General features: G+C 47.3%; 1 protein-coding gene across 1 annotated transcript in view; it reads left to right on the top strand.

The window, feature by feature from the left end:
* Positions 1-12901, top strand: part of LOC145487952 (uncharacterized) — a 53920-nt gene that overhangs the window by 1185 nt on the left and 39834 nt on the right. The gene's annotated exons all lie outside the window — the stretch shown is intronic.

The following is a 12901-nucleotide window of genomic DNA, read 5'->3' on the forward strand; positions in this document are numbered from 1 at the left end:
AGCCCAGAGATAAGCAGTTCGCCATCTGTGAGAGTGAGCTCAAGTCTGACAATAGATCAAAGTACACCTGCTTTGTCTTCTGAGAGGTCTGTGCTGGTTTCATCGTCGGCAGTGATTTCGTCATCAGTTGCTGTTTCAAGCCCAGAGATAAGCAGTTCGCCATCTGTGAGAGTGAGCTCAAGTCTGACAATAGATCAAAGTACACCTGCTTTGTCTTCTGAGAGGTCTGTGCTGGTTTCATCGTCGGCAGTGATTTCGTCATCAGTTGCTGTTTCAAGCCCAGAGATAAGCAGTTCGCCATCTGTGAGAGTGAGCTCAAGTCTGACAATAGATCAAAGTACACCTGCTTTGTCTTCTGAGAGGTCTGTGCTGGTTTCATCGTCGGCAGTGATTTCGTCATCAGTTGCTGTTTCAAGCCCAGAGATAAGCAGTTCGCCATCTGTGAGAGTGAGCTCAAGTCTGACAATAGATCAAAGTACACCTGCTTTGTCTTCTGAGAGGTCTGTGCTGGTTTCATCGTCGGCAGTGATTTCGTCATCAGTTGCTGTTTCAAGCCCAGAGATAAGCAGTTCGCCATCTGTGAGAGTGAGCTCAAGTCTGACAATAGATCAAAGTACACCTGCTTTGTCTTCTGAGAGGTCTGTGCTGGTTTCATCGTCGGCAGTGACTTCGTCATCAGTTGCTGTTTCAAGCCCAGAGATAAGCAGTTCGCCATCTGTGAGAGTGAGCTCAAGTCTGACAATAGATCAAAGTACACCTGCTTTGTCTTCTGAGAGGTCTGTGCTGGTTTCATCGTCGGCAGTGATTTCGTCATCAGTTGCTGTTTCAAGCCCAGAGATAAGCAGTTCGCCATCTGTGAGAATGAGCTCAAGTCTGACAATAGATCAAAGTACACCTGCTTTGTCTTCTGAGAGGTCTGTGCTGGTTTCATCGTCGGCAGTGATTTCGTCATCAGTTGCTGTTTCAAGCCCAGAGATAAGCAGTTCGCCATCTGTGAGAGTGAGCTCAAGTCTGACAATAGATCAAAGTACACCTGCTTTGTCTTCTGAGAGGTCTGTGCTGGTTTCATCGTCGGCAGTGATTTCGTCATCAGTTGCTGTTTCAAGCCCAGAGATAAGCAGTTCGCCATCTGTGAGAGTGAGCTCAAGTCATAGAATAGATCAAAGTACACCTGCTTTGTCTCCTGAGAGGTCTGTGCTGGTTTCATCGTCGGCAGTGATTTCGTCATCAGTTGCTGTTTCAAGCCCAGAGATAAGCAGTTCGCCATCTGTGAGAGTGAGCTCAAGTCTGACAATAGATCAAAGTACACCTGCTTTGTCTTCTGAGAGGTCTGTGCTGGTTTCATCGTCGGCAGTGATTTCGTCATCAGTTGCTGTTTCAAGCCCAGAGATAAGCAGTTCGCCATCTGTGAGAGTGAGCTCAAGTCTGACAATAGATCAAAGTACACCTGCTTTGTCTTCTGAGAGGTCTGTGCTGGTTTCATCGTCGGCAGTGATTTCGTCATCAGTTGCTGTTTCAAGCCCAGAGATAAGCAGTTCGCCATCTGTGAGAGTGAGCTCAAGTCTGACAATAGATCAAAGTACACCTGCTTTGTCTCCTGAGAGGTCTGTGCTGGTTTCATCGTCGGCAGTGATTTCGTCATCAGTTGCTGTTTCAAGCCCAGAGATAAGCAGTTCGCCATCTGTGAGAGTGAGCTCAAGTCTGACAATAGATCAAAGTACACCTGCTTTGTCTTCTGAGAGGTCTGTGCTGGTTTCATCGTCGGCAGTGATTTCGTCATCAGTTGCTGTTTCAAGCCCAGAGATAAGCAGTTCGCCATCTGTGAGAGTGAGCTCAAGTCATAGAATAGATCAAAGTACACCTGCTTTGTCTCCTGAGAGGTCTGTGCTGGTTTCATCGTCGGCAGTGATTTCGTCATCAGTTGCTGTTTCAAGCCCAGAGATAAGCAGTTCGCCATCTGTGAGAGTGAGCTCAAGTCTGACAATAGATCAAAGTACACCTGCTTTGTCTTCTGAGAGGTCTGTGCTGGTTTCATCGTCGGCAGTGATTTCGTCATCAGTTGCTGTTTCAAGCCCAGAGATAAGCAGTTCGCCATCTGTGAGAGTGAGCTCAAGTCATAGAATAGATCAAAGTACACCTGCTTTGTCTCCTGAGAGGTCTGTGCTGGTTTCATCGTCGGCAGTGATTTCGTCATCAGTTGCTGTTTCAAGCCCAGAGATAAGCAGTTCGCCATCTGTGAGAGTGAGCTCAAGTCTGACAATAGATCAAAGTACTCCTGCTTTGTCTTCTGAGAGGTCTGTGCTGGTTTCATCGTCGGCAGTGATTTCGTCATCAGTTGCTGTTTCAAGCCCAGAGATAAGCAGTTCGCCATCTGTGAGAGTGAGCTCAAGTCTGACAATAGATCAAAGTACACCTGCTTTGTCTTCTGAGAGGTCTGTGCTGGTTTCATCGTCGGCAGTGATTTCGTCATCAGTTGCTGTTTCAAGTCCAGAGATAAGCAGTTCGCCATCTGTGAGAGTGAGCTCAAGTCTGACAATAGATCAAAGTACACCTGCTTTGTCTTCTGAGAGGTCTGTGCTGGTTTCATCGTCGGCAGTGATTTCGTCATCAGTTGCTGTTTCAAGCCCAGAGATAAGCAGTTCGCCATCTGTGAGAGTGAGCTCAAGTCTGACAATAGATCAAAGTACACCTGCTTTGTCTTCTGAGAGGTCTGTGCTGGTTTCATCGTCGGCAGTGATTTCGTCATCAGTTGCTGTTTCAAGCCCAGAGATAAGCAGTTCGCCATCTGTGAGAGTGAGCTCAAGTCTGACAATAGATCAAAGTACACCTGCTTTGTCTTCTGAGAGGTCTGTGCTGGTTTCATCGTCGGCAGTGATTTCGTCATCAGTTGCTGTTTCAAGCCCAGAGATAAGCAGTTCGCCATCTGTGAGAGTGAGCTCAAGTCTGACAATAGATCAAAGTACACCTGCTTTGTCTTCTGAGAGGTCTGTGCTGGTTTCATCGTCGGCAGTGATTTCGTCATCAGTTGCTGTTTCAAGCCCAGAGATAAGCAGTTCGCCATCTGTGAGAGTGAGCTCAAGTCTGACAATAGATCAAAGTACACCTGCTTTGTCTTCTGAGAGGTCTGTGCTGGTTTCATCGTCGGCAGTGATTTCGTCATCAGTTGCTGTTTCAAGCCCAGAGATAAGCAGTTCGCCATCTGTGAGAGTGAGCTCAAGTCTGACAATAGATCAAAGTACACCTGCTTTGTCTTCTGAGAGGTCTGTGCTGGTTTCATCGTCGGCAGTGATTTCGTCATCAGTTGCTGTTTCAAGCCCAGAGATAAGCAGTTCGCCATCTGTGAGAGTGAGCTCAAGTCTGACAATAGATCAAAGTACACCTGCTTTGTCTTCTGAGAGGTCTGTGCTGGTTTCATCGTCGGCAGTGATTTCGTCATCAGTTGCTGTTTCAAGCCCAGAGATAAGCAGTTCGCCATCTGTGAGAGTGAGCTCAAGTCTGACAATAGATCAAAGTACACCTGCTTTGTCTTCGGAGAGGTCTGTGCTGGTTTCATCGTCGGCAGTGATTTCGTCATCAGTTGCTGTTTCAAGCCCAGAGATAAGCAGTTCGCCATCTGTGAGAGTGAGCTCAAGTCTGACAATAGATCAAAGTACACCTGCTTTGTCTTCTGAGAGGTCTGTGCTGGTTTCATCGTCGGCAGTGATTTCGTCATCAGTTGCTGTTTCAAGCCCAGAGATAAGCAGTTCGCCATCTGTGAGAGTGAGCGCAAGTCTGACAATAGATCAAAGTACTCCTGCTTTGTCTTCTGAGAGGTCTGTGCTGGTTTCATCGTCGGCAGTGATTTCGTCATCAGTTGCTGTTTCAAGCCCAGAGATAAGCAGTTCGCCATCTGTGAGAGTGAGCTCAAGTCTGACAATAGATCAAAGTACACCTGCTTTGTCTTCGGAGAGGTCTGTGCTGGTTTCATCGTCGGCAGTGATTTCGTCATCAGTTGCTGTTTCAAGCCCAGAGATAAGCAGTTCGCCATCTGTGAGAGTGAGCTCAAGTCTGACAATAGATCAAAGTACACCTGCTTTGTCTTCTGAGAGGTCTGTGCTGGTTTCATCGTCGGCAGTGATTTCGTCATCAGTTGCTGTTTCAAGCCCAGAGATAAGCAGTTCGCCATCTGTGAGAGTGAGCTCAAGTCTGACAATAGATCAAAGTACACCTGCTTTGTCTTCTGAGAGGTCTGTGCTGGTTTCATCGTCGGCAGTGATTTCGTCATCAGTTGCTGTTTCAAGCCCAGAGATAAGCAGTTCGCCATCTGTGAGAGTGAGCTCAAGTCTGACAATAGATCAAAGTACACGTGCTTTGTCTTCGGAGAGGTCTGTGCTGGTTTCATCGTCGGCAGTGATTTCGTCATCAGTTGCTGTTTCAAGCCCAGAGATAAGCAGTTCGCCATCTGTGAGAGTGAGCTCAAGTCTGACAATAGATCAAAGTACACCTGCTTTGTCTTCGGAGAGGTCTGTGCTGGTTTCATCGTCGGCAGTGATTTCGTCATCAGTTGCTGTTTCAAGCCCAGAGATAAGCAGTTCGCCATCTGTGAGAATGAGCTCAAGTGTGACAATAGATCAAAGTACACCTGCTTTGTCTTCGGAGAGGTCTGTGCTGGTTTCATCGTCGGCAGTGATTTCGTCATCAGTTGCTGTTTCAAGCCCAGAGATAAGCAGTTCGCCATCTGTGAGAGTGAGCTCAAGTCTGACAATAGATCAAAGTGCACCTGCTTTGTCTTCTGAGAGGTCTGTGCTGGTTTCATCGTCGGCAGTGATTTCGTCATCAGTTGCTGTTTCAAGCCCAGAGATAAGCAGTTCGCCATCTGTGAGAGTGAGCTCAAGTCTGACAATAGATCAAAGTACACCTGCTTTGTCTTCTGAGAGGTCTGTGCTGGTTTCATCGTCGGCAGTGATTTCGTCATCAGTTGCTGTTTCAAGCCCAGAGATAAGCAGTTCGCCATCTGTGAGAGTGAGCTCAAGTCTGACAATAGATCAAAGTACTCGTGCTTTGTCTTCTCAGAGGTCTGTGCTGGTTTCATCGTCGGCAGTGATTTCGTCATCAGTTGCTGTTTCAAGCCCAGAGATAAGCAGTTCGCCATCTGTGAGAATGAGCTCAAGTCTGACAATAGATCAAAGTACACCTGCTTTGTCTTCGGAGAGGTCTGTGCTGGTTTCATCGTCGGCAGTGATTTCGTCATCAGTTGCTGTTTCAAGCCCAGAGATAAGCAGTTCGCCATCTGTGAGAGTGAGCTCAAGTCTGACAATAGATCAAAGTACACCTGCTTTGTCTTCTGAGAGGTCTGTGCTGGTTTCATCGTCGGGAGTGATTTCGTCATCAGTTGCCGTTTCAAGCCCAGAGATAAGCAGTTCGCCATCTGTGAGAGTGAGCTCAAGTCTGACAATAGATCAAAGTACACCTGCTTTGTCTTCTGAGAGGTCTGTGCTGGTTTCATCGTCGGCAGTGATTTCGTCATCAGTTGCTGTTTCAAGCCCAGAGATAAGCAGTTCGCCATCTGTGAGAGTGAGCTCAAGTCTGACAATAGATCAAAGTACACCTGCTTTGTCTTCTGAGAGGTCTGTGCTGGTTTCATCGTCGGCAGTGATTTCGTCATCAGTTGCTGTTTCAAGCCCAGAGATAAGCAGTTCGCCATCTGTGAGAGTGAGCTCAAGTCTGACAATAGATCAAAGTACACCTGCTTTGTCTCCTGAGAGGTCTGTGCTGGTTTCATCGTCGGCAGTGATTTCGTCATCAGTTGCTGTTTCAAGCCCAGAGATAAGCAGTTCGCCATCTGTGAGAATGAGCTCAAGTCTGACAATAGATCAAAGTACACCTGCTTTGTCCTCGGAGAGGTCTGTGCTGGTTTCATCGTCGGCAGTGATTTCGCCATCAGTTGCTGTTTCAAGCCCAGAGATAAGCAGTTCGCCATCTGTGAGAGTGAGCTCAAGTCTGACAATAGATCAAAGTACACCTGCTTTGTCTTCTGAGAGGTCTGTGCTGGTTTCATCGTCGGCAGTGATTTCGTCATCAGTTGCTGTTTCAAGCCCAGAGATAAGCAGTTCGCCATCTGTGAGAGTGAGCTCAAGTCTGACAATAGATCAAAGTACACCTGCTTTGTCTTCTGAGAGGTCTGTGCTGGTTTCATCGTCGGCAGTGATTTCGTCATCAGTTGCTGTTTCAAGCCCAGAGATAAGCAGTTCGCCATCTGTGAGAGTGAGCTCAAGTCTGACAATAGATCAAAGTACACCTGCTTTGTCTTCTGAGAGGTCTGTGCTGGTTTCATCGTCGGCAGTGATTTCGTCATCAGTTGCTGTTTCAAGCCCAGAGATAAGCAGTTCGCCATCTGTGAGAGTGAGCTCAAGTCTGACAATAGATCAAAGTACACCTGCTTTGTCTTCTGAGAGGTCTGTGCTGGTTTCATCGTCGGCAGTGATTTCGTCATCAGTTGCTGTTTCAAGCCCAGAGATAAGCAGTTCGCCATCTGTGAGAGTGAGCTCAAGTCTGACAATAGATCAAAGTACACCTGCTTTGTCTTCTGAGAGGTCTGTGCTGGTTTCATCGTCGGCAGTGATTTCGTCATCAGTTGCTGTTTCAAGCCCAGAGATAAGCAGTTCGCCATCTGTGAGAGTGAGCTCAAGTCTGACAATAGATCAAAGTACACCTGCTTTGTCTTCGGAGAGGTCTGTGCTGGTTTCATCGTCGGCAGTGATTTCGTCATCAGTTGCTGTTTCAAGCCCAGAGATAAGCAGTTCGCCATCTGTGAGAATGAGCTCAAGTCTGACAATAGATCAAAGTACACCTGCTTTGTCCTCGGAGAGGTCTGTGCTGGTTTCATCGTCGGCAGTGATTTCGCCATCAGTTGCGGTTTCAAGCCCAGAGATAAGCAGTTCGCCATCTGTGAGAGTGAGCTCAAGTCTGACAATAGATCAAAGTACACCTGGTTTGTCTTCTGAGAGGTCTGTGCTGGTTTCATCGTCGGCAGTGATTTCGTCATCAGTTGCTGTTTCAAGCCCAGAGATAAGCAGTTCGCCATCTGTGAGAGTGAGCTCAAGTCTGACAATAGATCAAAGTACTCCTGCTTTGTCTTCTGAGAGGTCTGTGCTGGTTTCATCGTCGGGAGTGATTTCGTCATCAGTTGCCGTTTCAAGCCCAGAGATAAGCAGTTCGCCATCTGTGAGAGTGAGCTCAAGTCTGACAATAGATCAAAGTACACCTGCTTTGTCTTCGGAGAGGTCTGTGCTGGTTTCATCGTCGGCAGTGATTTCGTCATCAGTTGCTGTTTCAAGCCCAGAGATAAGCAGTTCGCCATCTGTGAGAGTGAGCTCAAGTCTGACAATAGATCAAAGTACACCTGCTTTGTCTTCTGAGAGGTCTGTGCTGGTTTCATCGTCGGCAGTGATTTCGTCATCAGTTGCTGTTTCAAGCCCAGAGATAAGCAGTTCGCCATCTGTGAGAGTGAGCTCAAGTCATAGAATAGATCAAAGTACACCTGCTTTGTCTTCTGAGAGGTCTGTGCTGGTTTCATCGTCGGCAGTGATTTCGTCATCAGTTGCTGTTTCAAGCCCAGAGATAAGCAGTTCGCCATCTGTGAGAGTGAGCTCAAGTCTGACAATAGATCAAAGTACACCTGCTTTGTCTTCTGAGAGGTCTGTGCTGGTTTCATCGTCGGCAGTGATTTCGTCATCAGTTGCTGTTTCAAGCCCAGAGATAAGCAGTTCGCCATCTGTGAGAATGAGCTCAAGTCTGACAATAGATCAAAGTACACCTGCTTTTTCTTCGGAGAGGTCTGTGCTGGTTTCATCGTCGGCAGTGATTTCGTCATCAGTTGCTGTTTCAAGCCCAGAGATAAGCAGTTCGCCATCTGTGAGAATGAGCTCAAGTCTGACAATAGATCAAAGTACACCTGCTTTTTCTTCGGAGAGGTCTGTGCTGGTTTCATCGTCGGCAGTGATTTCGTCATCAGTTGCTGTTTCAAGCCCAGAGATAAGCAGTTCGCCATCTGTGAGAGTGAGCTCAAGTCTGACAATAGATCAAAGTACACGTGCTTTGTCTTCGGAGAGGTCTGTGCTGGTTTCATCGTCGGCAGTGATTTCGTCATCAGTTGCTGTTTCAAGCCCAGAGATAAGCAGTTCGCCATCTGTGAGAGTGAGCTCAAGTCTGACAATAGATCAAAGTACACCTGCTTTGTCTTCTGAGAGGTCTGTGCTGGTTTCATCGTCGGCAGTGATTTCGTCATCAGTTGCTGTTTCAAGCCCAGAGATAAGCAGTTCGCCATCTGTGAGAGTGAGCTCAAGTCTGACAATAGATCAAAGTACTCCTGCTTTGTCTTCGGAGAGGTCTGTGCTGGTTTCATCGTCGGCAGTGATTTCGTCATCAGTTGCTGTTTCAAGCCCAGAGATAAGCAGTTCGCCATCTGTGAGAGTGAGCTCAAGTCTGACAATAGATCAAAGTACACCTGGTTTGTCTTCTGAGAGGTCTGTGCTGGTTTCATCGTCGGCAGTGATTTCGTCATCAGTTGCCGTTTCAAGCCCAGAGATAAGCAGTTCGCCATCTGTGAGAGTGAGCTCAAGTCTGACAATAGATCAAAGTACACCTGCTTTGTCTTCTGAGAGGTCTGTGCTGGTTTCATCGTCGGCAGTGATTTCGTCATCAGTTGCTGTTTCAAGCCCAGAGATAAGCAGTTCGCCATCTGTGAGAGTGAGCTCAAGTCTGACAATAGATCAAAGTACACCTGGTTTGTCTTCTGAGAGGTCTGTGCTGGTTTCATCGTCGGCAGTGATTTCGTCATCAGTTGCTGTTTCAAGCCCAGAGATAAGCAGTTCGCCATCTGTGAGAGTGAGCTCAAGTCTGACAATAGATCAAAGTACACCTGCTTTGTCTTCTGAGAGGTCTGTGCTGGTTTCATCGTCGGCAGTGATTTCGTCATCAGTTGCTGTTTCAAGCCCAGAGATAAGCAGTTCGCCATCTGTGAGAGTGAGCTCAAGTCTGACAATAGATCAAAGTACACCTGCTTTGTCTTCGGAGAGGTCTGTGCTGGTTTCATCGTCGGCAGTGATTTCGTCATCAGTTGCTGTTTCAAGCCCAGAGATAAGCAGTTCGCCATCTGTGAGAGTGAGCTCAAGTCTGACAATAGCTCAAAGTACACCTGCTTTGTCTCCTGAGAGGTCTGTGCTGGTTTCATCGTCGGCAGTGATTTCGTCATCAGTTGCTGTTTCAAGCCCAGAGATAAGCAGTTCGCCATCTGTGAGAGTGAGCTCAAGTCTGACAATAGATCAAAGTACACCTGCTTTGTCTTCTGAGAGGTCTGTGCTGGTTTCATCGTCGGCAGTGATTTCGTCATCAGTTGCTGTTTCAAGCCCAGAGATAAGCAGTTCGCCATCTGTGAGAGTGAGCTCAAGTCTGACAATAGATCAAAGTACACCTGCTTTGTCTTCGGAGAGGTCTGTGCTGGTTTCATCGTCGGCAGTGATTTCGTCATCAGTTGCTGTTTCAAGCCCAGAGATAAGCAGTTCGCCATCTGTGAGAGTGAGCTCAAGTCTGACAATAGATCAAAGTACACCTGCTTTGTCTTCTGAGAGGTCTGTGCTGGTTTCATCGTCGGCAGTGATTTCGTCATCAGTTGCTGTTTCAAGCCCAGAGATAAGCAGTTCGCCATCTGTGAGAGTGAGCTCAAGTCTGACAATAGATCAAAGTACACCTGCTTTGTCTTCGGAGAGGTCTGTGCTGGTTTCATCGTCGGCAGTGATTTCGTCATCAGTTGCTGTTTCAAGCCCAGAGATAAGCAGTTCGCCATCTGTGAGAGTGAGCTCAAGTCTGACAATAGATCAAAGTACACCTGGTTTGTCTTCTGAGAGGTCTGTGCTGGTTTCATCATCGGCAGTGATTTCGTCATCAGTTGCTGTTTCAAGCCCAGAGATAAGCAGTTCGCCATCTGTGAGAATGAGCTCAAGTCTGACAATAGATCAAAGTACACCTGCTTTGTCTTCTGAGAGGTCTGTGCTGGTTTCATCGTCGGCAGTGATTTCGTCATCAGTTGCCGTTTCAAGCCCAGAGATAAGCAGTTCGCCATCTGTGAGAGTGAGCTCAAGTCTGACAATAGATCAAAGTACACCTGCTTTGTCTTCTGAGAGGTCTGTGCTGGTTTCATCGTCGGCAGTGATTTCGTCATCAGTTGCTGTTTCAAGCCCAGAGATAAGCAGTTCGCCATCTGTGAGAGTGAGCTCAAGTCTGACAATAGATCAAAGTACACCTGGTTTGTCTTCTGAGAGGTCTGTGCTGGTTTCATCGTCGGCAGTGATTTCGTCATCAGTTGCTGTTTCAAGCCCAGAGATAAGCAGTTCGCCATCTGTGAGAGTGAGCTCAAGTCTGACAATAGATCAAAGTACACCTGCTTTGTCTTCTGAGAGGTCTGTGCTGGTTTCATCGTCGGCAGTGATTTCGTCATCAGTTGCTGTTTCAAGCCCAGAGATAAGCAGTTCGCCATCTGTGAGAGTGAGCTCAAGTCTGACAATAGATCAAAGTACACCTGCTTTGTCTTCGGAGAGGTCTGTGCTGGTTTCATCGTCGGCAGTGATTTCGTCATCAGTTGCTGTTTCAAGCCCAGAGATAAGCAGTTCGCCATCTGTGAGAGTGAGCTCAAGTCTGACAATAGCTCAAAGTACACCTGCTTTGTCTCCTGAGAGGTCTGTGCTGGTTTCATCGTCGGCAGTGATTTCGTCATCAGTTGCTGTTTCAAGCCCAGAGATAAGCAGTTCGCCATCTGTGAGAGTGAGCTCAAGTCTGACAATAGATCAAAGTACACCTGCTTTGTCTTCTGAGAGGTCTGTGCTGGTTTCATCGTCGGCAGTGATTTCGTCATCAGTTGCTGTTTCAAGCCCAGAGATAAGCAGTTCGCCATCTGTGAGAGTGAGCTCAAGTCTGACAATAGATCAAAGTACACCTGCTTTGTCTCCTGAGAGGTCTGTGCTGGTTTCATCGTCGGCAGTGATTTCGTCATCAGTTGCTGTTTCAAGCCCAGAGATAAGCAGTTCGCCATCTGTGAGAGTGAGCTCAAGTCTGACAATAGATCAAAGTACACCTGCTTTGTCTTCGGAGAGGTCTGTGCTGGTTTCATCGTCGGCAGTGATTTCGTCATCAGTTGCTGTTTCAAGCCCAGAGATAAGCAGTTCGCCATCTGTGAGAGTGAGCTCAAGTCTGACAATAGATCAAAGTACACCTGCTTTGTCTTCTGAGAGGTCTGTGCTGGTTTCATCGTCGGCAGTGATTTCGTCATCAGTTGCTGTTTCAAGCCCAGAGATAAGCAGTTCGCCATCTGTGAGAGTGAGCTCAAGTCTGACAATAGATCAAAGTACACCTGCTTTGTCTTCGGAGAGGTCTGTGCTGGTTTCATCGTCGGCAGTGATTTCGTCATCAGTTGCTGTTTCAAGCCCAGAGATAAGCAGTTCGCCATCTGTGAGAGTGAGCTCAAGTCTGACAATAGATCAAAGTACACCTGCTTTGTCTTCTGAGAGGTCTGTGCTGGTTTCATCATCGGCAGTGATTTCGTCATCAGTTGCTGTTTCAAGCCCAGAGATAAGCAGTTCGCCATCTGTGAGAATGAGCTCAAGTCTGACAATAGATCAAAGTACACCTGCTTTGTCTTCTGAGAGGTCTGTGCTGGTTTCATCGTCGGGAGTGATTTCGTCATCAGTTGCTGTTTCAAGCCCAGAGATAAGCAGTTCGCCATCTGTGAGAGTGAGCTCAAGTCTGACAATAGATCAAAGTACTCCTGCTTTGTCTTCTGAGAGGTCTGTGCTGGTTTCATCGTCGGCAGTGATTTCGTCATCAGTTGCTGTTTCAAGCCCAGAGATAAGCAGTTCGCCATCTGTGAGAGTGAGCTCAAGTCTGACAATAGATCAAAGTACACCTGCTTTGTCTTCTGAGAGGTCTGTGCTGGTTTCATCGTCAGCAGTGATTTCGTCATCAGTTGCTGTTTCAAGCCCAGAGATAAGCAGTTCGCCATCTGTGAGAGTGAGCTCAAGTCTGACAATAGATCAAAGTACACCTGCTTTGTCTTCTGAGAGGTCTGTGCTGGTTTCATCGTCGGCAGTGATTTCGTCATCAGTTGCTGTTTCAAGCCCAGAGATAAGCAGTTCGCCATCTGTGAGAGTGAGCTCAAGTCTGACAATAGATCAAAGTGCACCTGCTTTGTCTTCTGAGAGGTCTGTGCTGGTTTCATCGTCGGCAGTGATTTCGTCATCAGTTGCTGTTTCAAGCCCAGAGATAAGCAGTTCGCCATCTGTGAGAGTGAGCTCAAGTCTGACAATAGATCAAAGTACACCTGCTTTGTCTTCTGAGAGGTCTGTGCTGGTTTCATCGTCGGCAGTGATTTCGTCATCAGTTGCTGTTTCAAGCCCAGAGATAAGCAGTTCGCCATCTGTGAGAGTGAGCTCAAGTCTGACAATAGATCAAAGTGCACCTGCTTTGTCTTCTGAGAGGTCTGTGCTGGTTTCATCGTCGGCAGTGATTTCGTCATCAGTTGCTGTTTCAAGCCCAGAGATAAGCAGTTCGCCATCTGTGAGAGTGAGCTCAAGTCTGACAATAGATCAAAGTACATCTGCTTTGTCTTCTGAGAGGTCTGTGCTGGTTTCATCGTCAGCAGTGATTTCGTCATCAGTTGCTGTTTCAAGCCCAGAGATAAGCAGTTCGCCATCTGTGAGAGTGAGCTCAAGTCTGACAATAGATCAAAGTACACCTGCTTTGTCTTCTGAGAGGTCTGTGCTGGTTTCATCGTCGGCAGTGATTTCGTCATCAGTTGCTGTTTCAAGCCCAGAGATAAGCAGTTCGCCATCTGTGAGAGTGAGCTCAAGTCTGACAATAGATCAAAGTGCAC

This window comes from Orbicella franksi, chromosome 5, assembly GCF_964199315.1.
Source record: "Orbicella franksi chromosome 5, jaOrbFran1.1, whole genome shotgun sequence".
Lineage (NCBI taxonomy): Eukaryota > Metazoa > Cnidaria > Anthozoa > Scleractinia > Merulinidae > Orbicella > Orbicella franksi.